Source organism: Rhea americana, unplaced genomic scaffold (assembly GCF_003343005.1).
Source record: "Rhea americana isolate MKP2758 unplaced genomic scaffold, rheAme1 scaffold_14, whole genome shotgun sequence".
Classification (NCBI taxonomy): domain Eukaryota; kingdom Metazoa; phylum Chordata; class Aves; order Rheiformes; family Rheidae; genus Rhea; species Rhea americana.
In genome coordinates this window covers 4,307,748-4,324,516 of record NW_028185483.1, presented here as the reverse complement: position 1 = coordinate 4,324,516, position 16,769 = coordinate 4,307,748, and the positions used below count along the sequence as shown (strand labels likewise).

General features: G+C 40.0%; 1 long non-coding RNA gene across 2 annotated transcripts in view; it reads left to right on the top strand.

Annotated features, from left to right (window-relative positions):
• The window catches only part of LOC146599409 (uncharacterized), a 132,243-nt gene extending 115,854 nt beyond the window's left edge, over window positions 1-16,389 (top strand). The window contains exons 3-4 of one of the 2 annotated variants that reach the window (XR_014895018.1): window positions 2,042-2,163; window positions 16,127-16,389. This is a non-coding gene — a long non-coding RNA (uncharacterized LOC146599409). Of the gene's footprint in view, window positions 1-2,041; window positions 2,244-16,126 lie in introns of those variants that run through there. The other variant, XR_014895017.1, reaches the window with a different exon arrangement.
• Window positions 16,390-16,769: the final 380 nt, after the last annotated feature.

Here is a 16,769-nt window from a genome sequence, read left to right as displayed (position 1 = left end):
TACCTGATACTTAAGCTGAACCCTTATGAGTGCCTAGTACCTTGTCATAAGGCTGATCTATGGTTCTTTCAGTCTGGTAGGATCTACCCTCTGGTAGGACCTTTTTCACCATAGATGACCAGTGTCTGCTTTCAACATTTAAGTAAAAGCAGAAGGGGATGAACTGATGCTAACAGAGCCAGATATTCAGCTGGCATAAATTGGTACAGCTTCTTAGCATCTATAAACAATACTGATTAACATTCCTAGAGCATAGCGAACCTACCAGGTTTACAAATACCCTGCCATTAAAACATCCCAGCCTTCTGATCTGTTACACTGCAAGTGCTGCTTCTGCCAGCTGAAGGTTGGAACTATACCATCTCCCTTGGATCTGTGTCTATAAGCCTAACCCTGCTTCACTGCTGTGATGGATATAAAACTCTAGTTTTATAAAATCTAGTCTTTTATGAGACTGTAACTTTGTTGCAGGCTCGGTTGAAGCCTTGCAGACTAGAATGGATCAAGAAATAGTTATTAAACCATGCTATACTAAAATCAGGGAACTCCCTTTTATATTATTACTATTTAACATTTATATTGCTCTAGTATCAAGAACTAGAGCTCCATTGTTTTAAGCATTATACTGTCTTGTCTAGGCATACTGATAAATCCTCTACCTTGGTACGGTTATCAGAAAAGACAACTTGGATAGATAATAATTGACAATGGGGATTAAAGGGTTTAAAGTCTGGTCCCTCATTCCATGTCATCAAAACAGACTGATAGAAAATTGCGATGATTACTATAACTAACTACCACATGTAAAAAGTAGTCTCTCCTACTACTAGACCAAAGTCCTTCAGTAGAATTACTATTCTGAACATTGTTACTGTATCTGCTATTTGCATTGGGTCTGTTAATAATACATAATGTGAGAATAACAACATTGCAACTGCGGTGTTAGCGTTCAATGTTAGTGTTTACTAGTCTCCATGTAGCTTCTGAAGCTCACACCTCACTACGGTGAGTGGGCAGAAGAAAGACCAGCAAAGCAGATTTTCTTTTTGTGAGAGGAGCTTCAGTGCTTCAAAGAGACAGCTTTCCTCAAGACTGGCTTATCAGAACAGAGCTTGTGACTTGCATTATATTGACAATGTTTTAATGAGTGAGATACTGGCACTGTTTTGCAATGGAAGCATGAACTATACAGAATACTGTGGAATGTAAGCAATACAAGGAGACACTTCCACTCTCTAAGGGCTTGCATTTTTTTATTGCTTACAATGTTCTTTCTAATTTTAATGCTGAAGCAGTGTTTTATTTAGGGAAGTGTGTTTTTTTTTTTTTTTTCTTTTTTTCCTTCTGCCTCATACAAATCACCCAGCAATAGCCTGAGACCAGCAATGCTTGTGCTTATCAGGTGAAGTGTAGACAAGGCAGACCGTGGTGTCACAGAGGCTAGAAGCATTTTTAGGGGCTAAGCCAGTAGTCTGAAAAATTCAGCCTGCAAAACTAAGAGGAAATAGGCAAGGAAGATTCAGATTAGACTGCAGGTAAAGAAGTGACGATGGATACATTTTCTTTGGGAAGTTGTGGAATCTTTATCACTAACTTAAAAAAGCCCAACAGTTAGCTATCATTAAGGTTAAAAGTGAAATCTGTTTGAAGATTTAACTCTTCCCTGGGGGTGCACCAGGTGACCTCTCTCAGCCCTGTCTGAGTTCTACCTTCTGGGTAAGTCCTGATACAGGTGCAGAATCCACTCACCTGGGTGGCACTGTCCGGGGATGCTGGTCTGTGTGTGCCTCCCTTTGTTAGGAATGGGGCTTTAACTACTTGCTAGTCCTCATACTCAGCAATACCTTGTCAGTCTTGTGGTTTTTAAAATTCCAGCAAAAGAAATGTCTTTCAAATGCACTTAGAGACAGATTACAAAACAAGTATTAGATTTTGTCAAGTTTCAAAGCTCAGCTGTTCTTGAATGATCTGTGTTTAAAAAGTGTGAGGAGCTAGTTTACTCTGCAGAGAAAGATGAAATTTTGCAACTTGTGTCTTTCAGAAATAAGCAGATAACAGGAAGAAAAATGAGTTTTCTTCAGCTTGTTACCAGGAGTAATTAGTCTTCTGCTAAGATCACATACAGAAAACTCCAACTCCAAAGAGAAGAAAAAGTCTAGAAAGGTATGAATTAGTGAAAAGGGAGATAAAGATGAAAGCAGCTTTACAAGTAAATGTCATAACACAGTAACATATCTTTCTTCTTTCTGCCACTATTCTTATATGCTAATAAAGTCTTACTGACCTAAACTATGTCCTGCAAAATGATATCTCTGTGGACATTCTTGAGGTTTCTTCAGTACTCCATGCTGCAATAAGCAGTTCATCCAGAATACCTGTGGAACTGGATCCTCCTGAAAAATTCAGTGTGAGTTGTTCCCCAGCTACTGATTTCTACTATTTTCATGGCATGAGCAGTTCTGAGCTTTGACATGGAATTTCTTATCACTCCAATAGTGAATTACAGTCTTCATCCAATCATAAAACAACATTACAAAAGCAGTTGTTTTGCAGATGTGGTTACTATAGAGTTGCTTGACATTATTCTGGTAACACAGTTTGACTGGATATGTTTTGACATCCAGGAAACAGGGAGGAAACCGGTGGAAACTGATGGAGCCAATGTCAGAAAGTAACGGGATGTAGGAGAATACCCAGCAAATTAATAGGTTGCCTGTAAGAAACCCCATTCCCAAAGGGCAAAGGCAATAAACAGACTGAAAAAACCAGAAAGGCAAAGACAACCAATCTTCATATTTCTTCCTTATAAAAATGACACAAATAACTGAGAATTTTAGAGCTGAGCAGATGCAGCCTAAAGAAGATGTAGTCCTAACCCAAAGAGTTGACATTCACTATTAATGTTTCTATTTCTGTCATAGCCTTCAAGAATGATAGTGTTGATAACATGGATTCCTACTTCAATCATTTTCTTAGTTTCCTACACAAACATTTTCTAGAATACTGTAAATAAAATGCCATCCTCAGAAGGATCGACATTTGTAGACGTTTTTTGAGGTGGACATTTCACTGCAGAAGCCAGAACCTTTTCTTACTTCCCTCAAGAGCCCTTGTAAGCACTTCTGCTTTCACATTTATAAATGTATTTATCTCCCAAATCCCCAAGATAAAAAGCCTATTTTGAGAATCAGCCGTAAACTTTCACTGATTTTGTCCATTCTGAACTGATCATTGTATGTACCATAGACTGGTCTTTTTTCCCTGTCGTTGAGTAATACGTCATAGGTAAAGGGCTTGTCACCAGGTTATGGCTTAAGGCAGATCATAACTGTGTTAAGTAATACAGTGCCAAGGCTTCAGATTAGCACAGTCAACAAACTTCTCCAAGTAAATAACATTTACATATTTTGCCACCTGCTGACATCATGTTACCCTTTGCACGAACAGTGTCAGACTATTTCTAAAGCTAGTCAGAAATACTTTATTATAGTTACTTTTGAGCAGTTTGTGAAATCCCTGAGAAGCAGATTTTGGAAGCTGTGAGACTGGAGTGGGTAATACCACTATATACTTACTATTCTCTTATATCATTCTGTAGGCATCTGCTGTTGGCCATGATTGGATGTAGAATTTACATTGGCAAGATGGTCCTTTGGCCTGACCCAGATAGTCTTTCCTGTGGTTTTGTGCAAAAAAACTAAGAACAAAACCCAATCAAACAGTAATCAAAAGTAATAAATAACGAGAAACTGTCCTGGGAAAGAAAAATGTTGAAAAACAACCAAAAAGAGAAAAGTTTTTGTCAAAGTGATTTGGCTCCATTTTCTCTCATTTTTGGCTGGAACATTTCCATTGATAGAGTTGCTAAGTGCATTCTATTTACGAATATAAACACTTGATTTTGATCAGCAAAAATGCATCAGCACACTTGAACAGTGTCAATGATGACATAATTACACTCACAATTTCCTCTCGGTAATGATTTTTAAATGTCAGCAGTCATTTTTTGTCTAATTGTAGCCTGCATGTCAGCACTTCCTCTTAAAACAGCATGTTCCTCTCTGCTGGAATTTCACACCTCTCCACTCACTCACTCACTTCACCAGTGAAGATAATGAAGATGATATAGGACTCCAGGATATTTTCACTCCTATGCTGTTATACCATTTAACATCCAGCAGGCAGAATGTGGATTTTTTTTTGTATAGAGTTTGATCATTTAGGCTGTAAATAATTATTTGATTTTAATGAACAAATTAAAAAATAATTGTCTTTTTCTGGTCCCCTGCTAGTGCTCCATTAATAACCTAAAAGCATGGGCTCATGATAAATATTCTCTCACATCTATATTGTAAACTTATTCACAATTGGAAAATGCTTATTCTGCAAAGCCAGACTAGATCAGTTCCATGTTTAACGCAGAGCGAAGGTAGCTGACCTGTCCTCTGTAAAGGCTGCCTTTTCAGAGATGTTTTCACTGCAGTCTCATGCTATGGCCTAGAAAGGGACTTACGAACTGCTGCTCTGCATGGTGCCAGGCCTCCAGAGCCTACAGCATAACAAATAGAGGCATTCAGAGTTTTTCCTGGTGCCCTCTTCCTCTCACATACATCAGTGACCACATCATCAAGGGTATGGAACTGTATATCACTTGTGCAATGAACTGGAAGCTCAGCACTGAGGTTAGCAGTGAACATTTTCCACTCATCTGAATATACACTGGAATTGGAACTGGGGCCAAAGGGGCCTCCTTCAATCCAATTGGCTTACAACTCTTCTTCAGGTCTCTGATGATACTTAATGATAGGGTTTAGGAAAAAAAGTTTATACTTTACTGGCCAGTTTATTATCAAAACAAAAGCGAAGTGCCATAAAGAATACACAGTGTGAAATCAAATCATAAAATAACATTGAATTGTCTGTTAAGAATACTATTGATTTTCTCTATGATTATACACACACACACATATACAAAGGCACCAACTCTATTTAGGTGTCTGAATGGGCCCCCAAAGAGATGAATGAATAAATAATATGTGTTTGTGGGTCTAAAGTCTATGACTTTGGGCTCAGTGATACCATCCCCACAGATGTCACTCACACCCACATGCAACTGTGTATGGGCACATAGATACATGAATGATCATGCACATACTCATACAATGCAAACACTGACCTGGTTCTCCAGTTCTTTGTGTTTTGTGCTGAATTTCCTGTCCTACGCTTTGAAATTTTGACTAAAATCAACTGAAATTTTCTGGAGCTGCTGAAAAGACAAGAATTTTTACCAAACAGTCACACCCTACACACTAGTGAGATTTCTACATGAAAAGCTAGTTGAAAAGAGGTGCTTCTAAGTCACTCCACTGCAGAGCAATATCCCTGAGGGATGGGGCTGGTCTTTACCCCTGTTCTTGTGAGGACTCTGCACCACAGACTGCAGTATATACTGCCTTGCGGACTATTTCTTTAAGGAAAGTAGGAGAAACAAAACAAAACACTCCCCCCCCCAGCAAACAAGAGGAAAAGCAACCAAAATCTTTGAGGACACCCAGGAAAATATAATGCTGATGATGCCAGAAGAAGACCTGCCATAGGGGGACACAATAGATGCAGCTATGTTACCTGCATCTGCCTTCAAGAAAACAGGAGAGAGAATGAAGAACTAGGAATGCTAAAAGCAAAGAGAATGTGGCAGAGATGAACCTAGAACACAAAGGGGGACTATCTGGAACATCCCTTACCCATTTTTATACTAGAGGGAAAAGAAGGAGACATTAAAATTAATTCTAAATTGGCTGTAACATGCTTATATGGAAATCAATCGGCTCTACTGAGCTGTTGCCACAAGATTTCCTTTCGCTATAAGTAGGCTCCGCTCCTATGTACTGCACTCCAGAAAAGATCAACCCCTTCCTTCCCAACTGCTCAACTAAAGCGAAACTGAGAAAAGGGAAGGGAAGGAAGGAGCCATTCCTGGAGTTGTCTGCAGTTCCAGGTGGCTTGTTGGATTTTCTTAAGGCTAATAAAGTAAAGAGGCTACTCTGAAGAGCAGGGCCATCTGTTCCTATAGACTGGCAAAAAGGAAGTTTACATATGTTGGTTTGGACCTCTGCAGAGGGCAGTGCAAATGCCACACACAGTTACCTGAGTTACTGAATGACCCTCGCTAGGAGTTAGGGAGTTTACTCCTCGGGCTCAGTGGTTGGGTTTTTCACCTCAGGCTTTGAAAAGCTGTATTTTAGTGAACTACAGAAAGTAAAATGCGTATGAGTATTTCACATACTCTTGCATTCTCCCCCCTCCCATCCCCCCCCCCCAGCATTTAAACAAGTTGGCATTTGGAAAAGGAAAGGAGAAATGAAGTTTTCCACTTCTATGAACCAAAAGTATTGGATCATTTTAGCTTGCTTTGTTGCATATAGGATTTAAGCTTGTATTTTACAACATTACAGTTGTGAATATTCTATAAATTCAAACAAATAAATAAATGATGTTGATAGAAGGGCACATATTGTTCATTTACAATGTCTAATGAAGGTAGATTCAGCCTGTAAGAGTCTACAAAGGTTCCCCATACAACTGAAATAATAGTTTTATAATTTTTTAAAATAGACTGTTACAGACAGTACTGTTTGGCAGATTATTCATAACTCAGTCACTGCATACAGGGCATTGACTTCTGCTGCATCTGAAGGTGCTTGACATCTCTTAAAATCATGCTTAGAGTATTTCAAGTGGCCTCTCAGAACATGATGCATATTAAATTAGAGACCACATCTGAAAACTTCAGTTGATTTGCTTCATATGAACTTGAATTGAACCTCAACCTTACAAAACAAGGCATATTAAAACATAAAGACAGCTGAGTGGTAACCATGACAACAGTACTTTCAAAAAACATATGTATAGCCAACATTCATAGATATTATGAGGGAGAACACGATTTTGAACACTTATTAGTATCAGTTCATGCTGTCTGCATTAGTTCTCATCTGCAAAACTGTAAGTTACGCAGGTCTTCCTAAATACCATAGTAATTCACCCTTGATGTATTTTTCTAATCTGACAAAGTCCATACAAAATGAAGTTGGTCAAAATTTCCAGGTTTCAGGCTTGGATACAGTATGTTCTCAAAATGTTAGGTCTTGAATGTCAATGTCTCTGTTCTTCTTTTTTTTCTTTTTTTTTTTTGGCAAAGGTTGGTGCTATAAAATGTACACTGTTTTTCAATAAGCCATAATATTGGTTACAACATTTTCACATTTTTAATTGTGACAAAAAAGTGAAGTTTTTTTTTTATTGTGTTGTTTTATGAAAAATATTAGAAAATTTTCAAATAACATTCTATGTTAAATGAGAGTTAATCTGTCTATCCAGAGGTTTGTTTATTTATTTATTCCTTATACTGACCTTTCTTTAGTTTGGACAGATGTAGGCACTGAAATAAAATGATTTATGTCTCATTTTATATCCCATTTCACTCCAACCGGGTTCCTTTTTTAATCCTCTTTTCTCTAAGTAGAGAAATACGGCCCCGTCTATCAATATAGATGGAAAATATCCTTAGTTTATTTTGTAATACCTTGCCAAGTGGTATTTCTAAATGAGGATTTTTTTTTTCTAATCTTTAATTAGTATCACAAATAATTTTGGTGCCTGCACATTCCTCTAGTGAAAGATTGTATAGAGCGAGTCACTGAGTTCTGCATGTCCTGTGGGACTATGTGAGGAGCTACACGCTCCCCTTTCACGTACTGAACAAAATCCAGATTCTTGCTTGTCATTTTTTTTTTCAGGTCTGAAACACAAAAGCAATAGGTACAACACCAAAGTCTGACTACTGATGACCAGACCTTCTTGGGTGGTATCAGTGTAAGGCTTTAGGTAGCTCTAGAATTTGGCTGTCATCTTTATCTTTTAATACTACTTTGCTTTTCTGGCCTGTTATGTTTTTATTTTATAGCATAGTCATAGTGCTTACTATTTCTTTGGAGATCTAATGAGACTGAATTGCAAATAGGATGCTGTTCTTTCCTCTAACAAGAATAGGACATAAATAGTTCAGGTACTACCAGAAGCACTGCATATTTATATTATATATGTGTGTGTGTGTGTGTGTGTGTGTGTGTGTGTGTGTATGCATGTGTGTGTGTGTGTGTATACATACATACATATATATATATATGTATATAAAATACAGACCAATCAAGAAGTGCCTTATTCCATTAACTAGCCTGAGATGCATCTTTGGGTCAGCCACCTCTATTACATAGCACAAATAAATAAGTGCTAGGTTGGTCACCCTTAGAGTACCTAAGCTCTACTTTTGCTTTAATACCACAGGTTGTTCTGAGCTCACGTCTGAGGCTGCCTAGGCGCACTATGTTGACTGGTGCTGCAGCCATACCTCTGAATCCATTCCTGGCTGTGGGGCTGCCTCTGTCCTGTCCTTGCAGGACACTGCACTTGCAGAGCAGTGGCTGCAGCTAGGCTTACCCATCTGGAATGTGATCTTGGCTTGATTTCCCTGACTACAGCCAGAATGTGAACTACTGTCTAAACAGAATGGATAAAAAAGGGAACTAGAATTTGACTAAAAAATCCTGCCTGAATTAGTAAAAAGTTGAATAGCTGTAGTTATAACAGGTTGCCTATGGTAATTAAAAAAAAAAAAAAGTCTCCTGTTCTTAAACACAGGGCTGTTTCACCTCATCTTCACAATAGGAGGCTTCAAAAATGAAATCCTTCATACCTTGTACACTTGCCTATGCCAGTGTATGATTAAGTTAGTTTGAATTAATTCTTAGATGAAGAAATGCCATTTAGGAGGTAGAGGGCCTTTGATGTATCAGTGACAGCTGAAGTGGTGCTAGAGTCTTCCTTTTACTGATTTTTTTCAGTCTGTAGTATCCTTTCCTTAATGCATGGAATTAATCCTTTTCTAATTTGGTGAAAGCAGAAATATACAACCCAGCATATCCTACATCCTTTTACTGTCCTCCTTTTCTTTATCTGGCACTTACTTACTATATGGATGGTATTATAAAGTTACCATGAGAGACAGCCTGAAAGGGCACAAATCAATGTCATTAATTCTCACAGCAATGAGAACCTGAAGAGCAGTGACATCCTTGTGGCTTTAACAGACAAAGGAATCATGGCATAAGCAATAAAGACCTTTCAAGCTGTCCTCTTGATGTTACCTTCCCTTTGGCTTTTCATCAGCCTGCACATTGGCTTTGGCCTGTCTCTGGAGTTGTATTCTTGCAATAGCAACAGTGTGCCTGCTACTGGCACCCCATATCACCATCTACTACTGTAACTGAGGGCTGTTCCCACTGTCACCTGGAAGTCCAGCCTGGAATCAGCCATGGCACAATTACCTTCTTGGGTGTCACCAGCACTAGTAGAAAGGCCAAGCAAGGCCCTCTTATATCTAACAAGGGCCATCATACTCCTTCTTTCTCAAGTGCAGTTGACCACAAAAAACTTTTCATTAGAAGCTGCATTAGTAGGCATTCGTGTTGCAGTGATGCTGTAAAATCTCGAGAGAAATAGGATGTATATAAAGAGCAGCACATGCTAGGACACCCGCTCGCCTCAAACTCAGACAATACCTCCATGCTACAGAACAAAACAAAACAGTTAGTAGCTCAGTTGTGGAAGGTATGGCCACAGCAGTGGCTCTGTGTCTGAGCTCATCAACTTTCTTGGTTTGGGCACAGCACCACACTGATGTGTCTAGGATCCACACTAGTTGGATTAGTGCAAAACCCAGGCTTTCTGCAGTAAGATTTGAATTCTAATTTGTAGAGGCTAGGGAGAAGATGGTCTTTCTTACAGTCCTCTGTGAAAAGTTTCTGTTCCTACCAGTATTTAGGGTCTGTAGGAGACAGGAAACAACCCAACTTACTTCTCCAGAAGACTGTAAATTGGGAAAAACACCCTTTACTGCTCCAGAGGTTCCTAAATGAAGCACAGATGGATTGTTGCCAGTAAGCCTTAGTACAGTAGTTGGCTAGGGAACAAGGATGCCCTGGCAACCACGCTTTAGCAGGGATGCTGCATAATCTTTAGCAAACTGTTGTGTGCTAAGCTTGAGGGTGGGGATCTGCTTCCCACTGATTTACATAATAGCTGCTGCAGAGGAACAGGTGAAGTTAGGCTGCTAAAGATCCTTAAACAATTTTGTGGGTGTACTGACTCTTTCTTTTATCTTCTTGAAACTACAAAATGAGAAAAGGGGCTTTATCCATCACAGGGTAGAAGATCTAAGGGAAGGTTACACAGGACCCTTCAGAAAATAACAAAATTAAAGAGAAACGGAAAAAGAGACAGCTTATGATCTGTGGTTGCTTTATACTGCACAGCCACCTCTTTGATCCATGATACAGTTTTGTAGCTTCCAGAGTCAATGCATCTCTTCCTTCATGTGAGCAAGTGTGCATTAGTGCACTGGTAGTTATGGAATAGCTAGATGCTTATCATTCATACCTGTTGATGATAGTTTCTCTTGCTGTCATAATTAGGATTAGATCATGTCTTGAATGCTGAGATAACAAGGTGAGTTCTTTTCAGATAATTGCTACACAGAATTTGATTACATCCACCCCAAGGTGGAAGGTCTCTGGGAGATGTCATTCTCTAATGCTTTCATACACATAAACTTCTGACCAAGACAGTTGGGGGATGGACCATTGTCTTAAATAAATCTGCAAAATGCAATTAGTATGCTAGCAGCCATTCAGAGCTGAGCCCTTGTAAGCATGTTCTTTAATCCTGCCACTAATGACAGCCCCAAATCTATCACTCTCTCTGAGAGGTGCAGGTGAGGTCTGGTGACTTCCATCACCTGTGGCCACTCTGCATATGCATTTAGCAGGACAGTCTTGTTCCAAACTGTCATTGAATGTGAATGGCCACTGCAAATGCGCAGACGTGTTTAACATCAGAAGAGGCTCTAGTTCTTTGGACAATGGGGCAGTTCTCATGTATTTCACAAAATTGGTGCAGACATCATTATTTCATAGTATTAGTTATTTATGAGAACTTCGAAATTCTCAGAGGAATCATTACAAAGTTGCTACAGACATTATTATTATTGCTATAACAATTGACAAGAACAATAATGTGTTCTATAATCTACATGCCAATATTTTTTGTTACCTAAGAGTACTTATGTGCTTTTTAGATTTTGTGTATTTTTCTCTATGTCCTCTGATATCTCCTGGAAATTAATAATGATCTGAAATGTTAATGGTTTGGGATCTATTTTTATTGTCTTTTTTTTTAATGCAGACTTCTTTGGAGGGTTTGCTAATGGTATACACATTTGTTTGAATTAAGCCCTTTAGTGCTGGGGGAGGAGATCAGTTTGACATGGAATTCAACTGTTGTTGTTTTTATAAAGAGAAAAGGGCTGCTGGATTTAAGAGTGTTTGAGTATATCTGGTTGACTGAACTGTTTCCTCAAGGAAGTATTCATTCAGTCAATGTCCTGAAGGGTTAAGAAAACAGAAACCCATAGTTTTACTGAGTTGCTGTTATGTATGTTGCCAAGGGAACTGTAGCTGGAATGTTTAAATGTGTTGTTTCTCCTGAGACCCACAGGAACGGAGCTTGTGTGTCTTGGTGTGCTCTAATCCTTGCAATTAGCTTCCATGTGCTGGGGAGCTTATGGGGCTGGATCAGACCAGCTACTTGCTAGTGACACTCAGTAACATTTCCACCATGCTGGGTGGATTTAGTTTTAGATCATACTCATAACCTATACGAATCACAACCTTAACCAAAAAAAAAAGGAGTATATTACAAAGCCCCCCCTTATTGCTTGTCCCTAGACCCCATGGACTGCTTTCAATAACACGCATTGTAGAAATTAAAGATCTTCAAGAAAGTCTCCTCAAGACTTACTTATGTAAGAGAAATCATAAGGCTGATTAATCTTTACAAAAGTCTTTAGTATCTGTATTGCCTTGCCCCACATATGTACTTCTACTCAGTTTAACTGGCGTAACTCTGGAGGAAATGTTATTAAAACTGTTTTAGGAGAGGAGGCAAAATTTAGCCTTGTTTCCATTTTAATGGTTAGGCTCTCACACTGCCCACAGATCTGTCTCCACAAAAACTATTCAAGCTCTCCTCATTGCCAGATCAATTGTTATGGGAAAAAAAAAGAAAAAAGAAAAGTCAGCTGTAGAGGTCTACTGCGACTTGGATCTCTCAAGAAGCTGGAAACAATGGCAAGTTCCAAACCCTTCCAAAAATCTTCCATTGTGCCATTAATCTCAAATGCTAGTCCTAGGTTACCATCATGCTTTCTCAGGAGCAGCTGGCAAGCACCTCCTAGTTGTGTCAAACCTTTCTCCAAGCTCACTGCTATGCAAATTGATCTATGCTTTGACTGGTTTATGTATTTTTTTTTGTTTGTTTGTGGAAAGATCTGCATTCAGGGGAGAGCTTTTAGTTCTGTGCTTGTATTTCCTCCTATCACTCAAGGTTTTTTTATACCATCCAAGATAAATATGTTTTAATATAATTTGAGTCAGTTCTTGTTCTAATGGACATGGAAGAAATAGGTTACCTCCTTCCTGGCATCTGCCCTTCAAGTGTTTGAAGATTGCCCTGCCTTTTTCCTTCTGCAGGCTGACAGCCCTTTCCCAAGTCATAGCTTCTAGACACCTAATTCTTGTTGCCTTCTGTGGCTCTAAAGTATGGCCTGCATCTGTAAGTATGGCTCCTAAAACACAGTACAGGACTCCAGCTTATCAGTGCTGAGGAGGATGATGCACATCTTAACATCTTATCCATAAAAGTCCTGTTTACTGTGAAGTTTCCTTTTTTGTTCCTGCATCAGTATGGTACTATAGACCAACAGGCTTTCCTCCTGCACCCCGATTAAACAAGAGACTTACTTACCCTTCAGCATGTCCTGCAAGAACAAAACAGGGAGGGAGGCTGAATCACACTCCAGTCTTCCACAGTCATCTCAAAACCTCCTTCTGTCACATCTATAGAATTCAGGAAAACAAAAACAAATGATCAGAGATAATAAAATCAGAGTGAGAGAATTCAGTGCTTCCATCAGTGTTCAGAGACCAAGTGCCCTATTTATGCTGTTGTCATAAGAAGCAGACAGTGCTGAAGCTAACCAGGGCATGCTGATGGCTCACATCTCCTGACTGCAGTGCTGGTGTCACTTCCATGAAACTTCCTGATGAGGCTGAGGATTTCAAAAACAAGCAAGAAATAAAGGTCAGATCTTGATCAATGATTTTTGTGGCTCTTTTACTCCTTTGTTTTGATACTGTCAGGCAAAGAAGAGCAACTAACAAAGCATTATATTTTTGGTTTATTCTCTTACCTATTTTTGTGCTTCATAAAACCACTGTACAGTTTAGTTTGACCAGGCATTTCTACACAAGAGCAGTCCAGTTCTGAAAGTGTAAAGTAGGATTGGAGTGAGATGCATTGATAAGAGCTGGACATGGCTTGCCTGCACACTTCTTGCCTCTGGTTCATACTTTATTGTCTAGATTTATCTATGTTTTCATTTAAAGTAGTCCCTTAGAAGTCTCTTTGCAAATCTCCAGTCTTCTAAGCTGAAGCCAAAACAGAAGCTTTGATATGAGCTGTATCTGCTATTTAAAATACCTACAGAACCTATAAAATATAGACAGAAAGTACAACGAAAGCCCTGCACTCCTCACAAGGGTTAATCCTGCTATGGGTGCTAAATTCCACAGCTCTCATGATACACCGTGTGCTTCTTATGTCTTTCTGTTTCTTGCTATTTGCAACCACAAAGTATGGATGAACACAAAAAATCTGCCTTTTTTCTTTTATTAGATGAAGGGAACTCTTTTGTTTTGCCAATGCTTCTATTTGTCATTCACAAAGTTTGTTTTTCTCTCCTGAGTTTTTTGGGAGCTTTTTATTTCCTGTCAGTGTGGAGGAGAAAGCTGTTCTCGTCTGTAAGTTATGCACCCCTTACAGTGCCCCTTAGCTACACAGCACAAGGAAAGGAGAAACAGAATCTATGGCATCGTGCAGAAATGCTGCACTATACAGTTTGCCCTGGTTAAACATTCCCAGAAAGGGAAAAGCGCAATGCTGTGGAGCGCTTGAATCTCGTTTGGCCATTGTGCTGTAGATAATACAGGCACTCAGGGGCAAACTGAAATAGTGTTGGATTCTGGGCAAATTTCGTTCAAGATCTGAGCTCTAAAGACCAGAATTAGATCCTTTTATTTCCTCTGTACAACGCTATCTCCTTCCAGTCTAAAAAAAGATGACATCTCAAGCCTTGAAGAGCAATACTTAGCAGCCATGGGAGAATTTAAGACAAATTAATTTGTTCATGTGCCCCAAACTTCACTCTCCTTTTTTGATCTTTATCTAAACAACTTAAACTATGCCTACAAAATAGAGATGAAGCTCTTGTATGTACAGATTTTTTCATAGTGTGTAATTCTGTCATTTTTGCTTGAATTCCAGATATTCAGGGAGATGTCAAACTGGAAAAAAAAAGTGGTATTTTAACTATGTATTTTTGAACCCTGCAGGAGACAAGGTTTGCATTTTTTGATAAATTTTGAGATGGTCTTACTTTGTCTTCAGCACCCAGCTTTAATTCACTTTATCTTGCTCTTGAATTGTTTGGTGAAAGAAGTAGAATACCGAATCTGTCAGCTCCTTTGAGCTGCTGTAGATTTCTGAACTGTACCTCAGTGCATTCATGGCCAGCAATCCCTAATTTAATGGCAGAATGGATCAAAACATGTATCTAAATAGCAAGTTATATGAAATTTGAATGTGTATCTGCATTTTGTGACTTGTACCTGCTGCCTTTATTTGCTGCTGTATTCCAACCTTTTCAAATCCTGTGCATATACTTTAAGACTCATCTTTGAGAGAAAACACTTTTACCTGCTTATATTTACACTTCTTCTTAAAGCATCATGCAGTCTTTACAGTTGCCAGGACCTTTTAACACTGACATGCCTATCACAGGCAAAGTCCATTTATGTAATCTAAAATGCTGGATGATACAGCAGATTTTGGTTGTGCATAAACCACTTGCAACTGGGAGAGAACATGATTTTAAGCATGTAAAAAAGGAAAAAACCGCATACATTAAGTACGTGGATGGGTATTCTGAGGTAGGAGAGAATACGTTCTACAGCAAAGTTACTATCTGTTCGCAGAAATGCTCTTTTCTGATTTGTAATACTATCGCAAACTATGAATTATGGTTTATCTACAGTTCCACCAATTAATAACCTTCTTCCCATTATATTCAATTAATTAGTTATTGGAAATAAACTGAGGCAAGCATCTGTTGAATGAATCAAATCTTTCAGGGCATGGAGATGGTGGCATACAGCTTCCTCTTCTGCCAGGCTGCAGCTAGGCAGACCAGCAGCAGCCACGGCAGCACCCCCATGGCCTTCGGTTAGCCCCGGCGTTTTTGCACTAGGATTTGTGAAGTTGACATAAAATGGTAACTCAGGCAGTCCGAGTCCGCACTATAGGGGGCCACAGAAGGGGGAAGCGCAGCGCCCTAGACACGCTCCCGGAGCCCCCCTAACGCCGTCCAAAGAAGGCAGCGTTAACCCTCCCGAAGAAGAAACCCCACCAAGGCTTGCACAGGCCCCCTCTGCTCACAAAGCCCAGTCCCTTCCCTTCCCTGCAGGCGCTCGGGAGCCTTTGAAATGGAAAATTTATGCCGTACTGAAATAGTTCGTACTATAATAAACAACCAGTGCCATCATTCTGCTGGCATTCGGAGCGTGATTAAACCCGAACCCCGTGCGAGTCCCTGGTTTGGGGCGGCGAGGGGGCAGCTCGCCCAAGTGCTCGCGGCCGCTCCTGCCTGGCCGAGCAGGTCTGCCTGCCTTGCCCCCGCCTGCTTGCCTTGCAGCGGGGCCCCCGGCCCCCTCCCCACATTTCGGTGAGGCCCGGGGCCTCGCGGACGATTATATAACTTATAGGTCAGTTTGTTGTTTGGGCAGAAGCGCTACAAGAATGTGGTATGTTGGCTGGAGCTGTTTGTTTGCTCAAGTTCTCGGAGTTCAATGAGGTCATTTTCTCATCTTCCCTGTGTTTTCTGTATTTTCCACAGACCTGCCAGCCTCAAACAACACCCTCTTTCTTCACATTAGAAATGGAAACACGTCCTCTGCAGGAATTTTCCACTTAATAGCTCCTGCTTTCCTACCGGGGGCCTCAGTGCACCACCACTGCAATGCTGTATTTCTTTCCACTGCAGTTTGACATTTTGCAGCCAGAACAAGGAGCAGCATTCACTCCATCCCCATTTGCGAAAAACATAGCTCCATAGGCGCACAGAATGCACCCAGTGCAGCCGTCCCCGGGGGAAATGGCAAAGGTATTTAAACATCATTTCATGTCACTGCGGATATGACATTGTCTAGTAAGAGTGATCTTTTGTATAGCTGCTTTTCCGTCCTCCCCCAGCCCTCCCTCCTCCATACACAGGCACCCCCCTCAAAGCCTCGGCTCTGCTCTCCCATTACGAGCCAGTCGCATGTTGAACGCTTGGCTGTAATTATTTGGCTTTGTGAATTATTTCCTGTGCAGCATAATATTTACAAACTGCGTATCAGGTCCTGACACTGTGATGAGCAGAAATGCAGATTGCAGATAATCTCGGCAGTAAACAAGGAGCCTGCTTTAAAATGTGCTGAATGACCTATCTGAAAGCAGCAATATTTGCAGACTGTTTACTGCTGAGATGCAGTGAT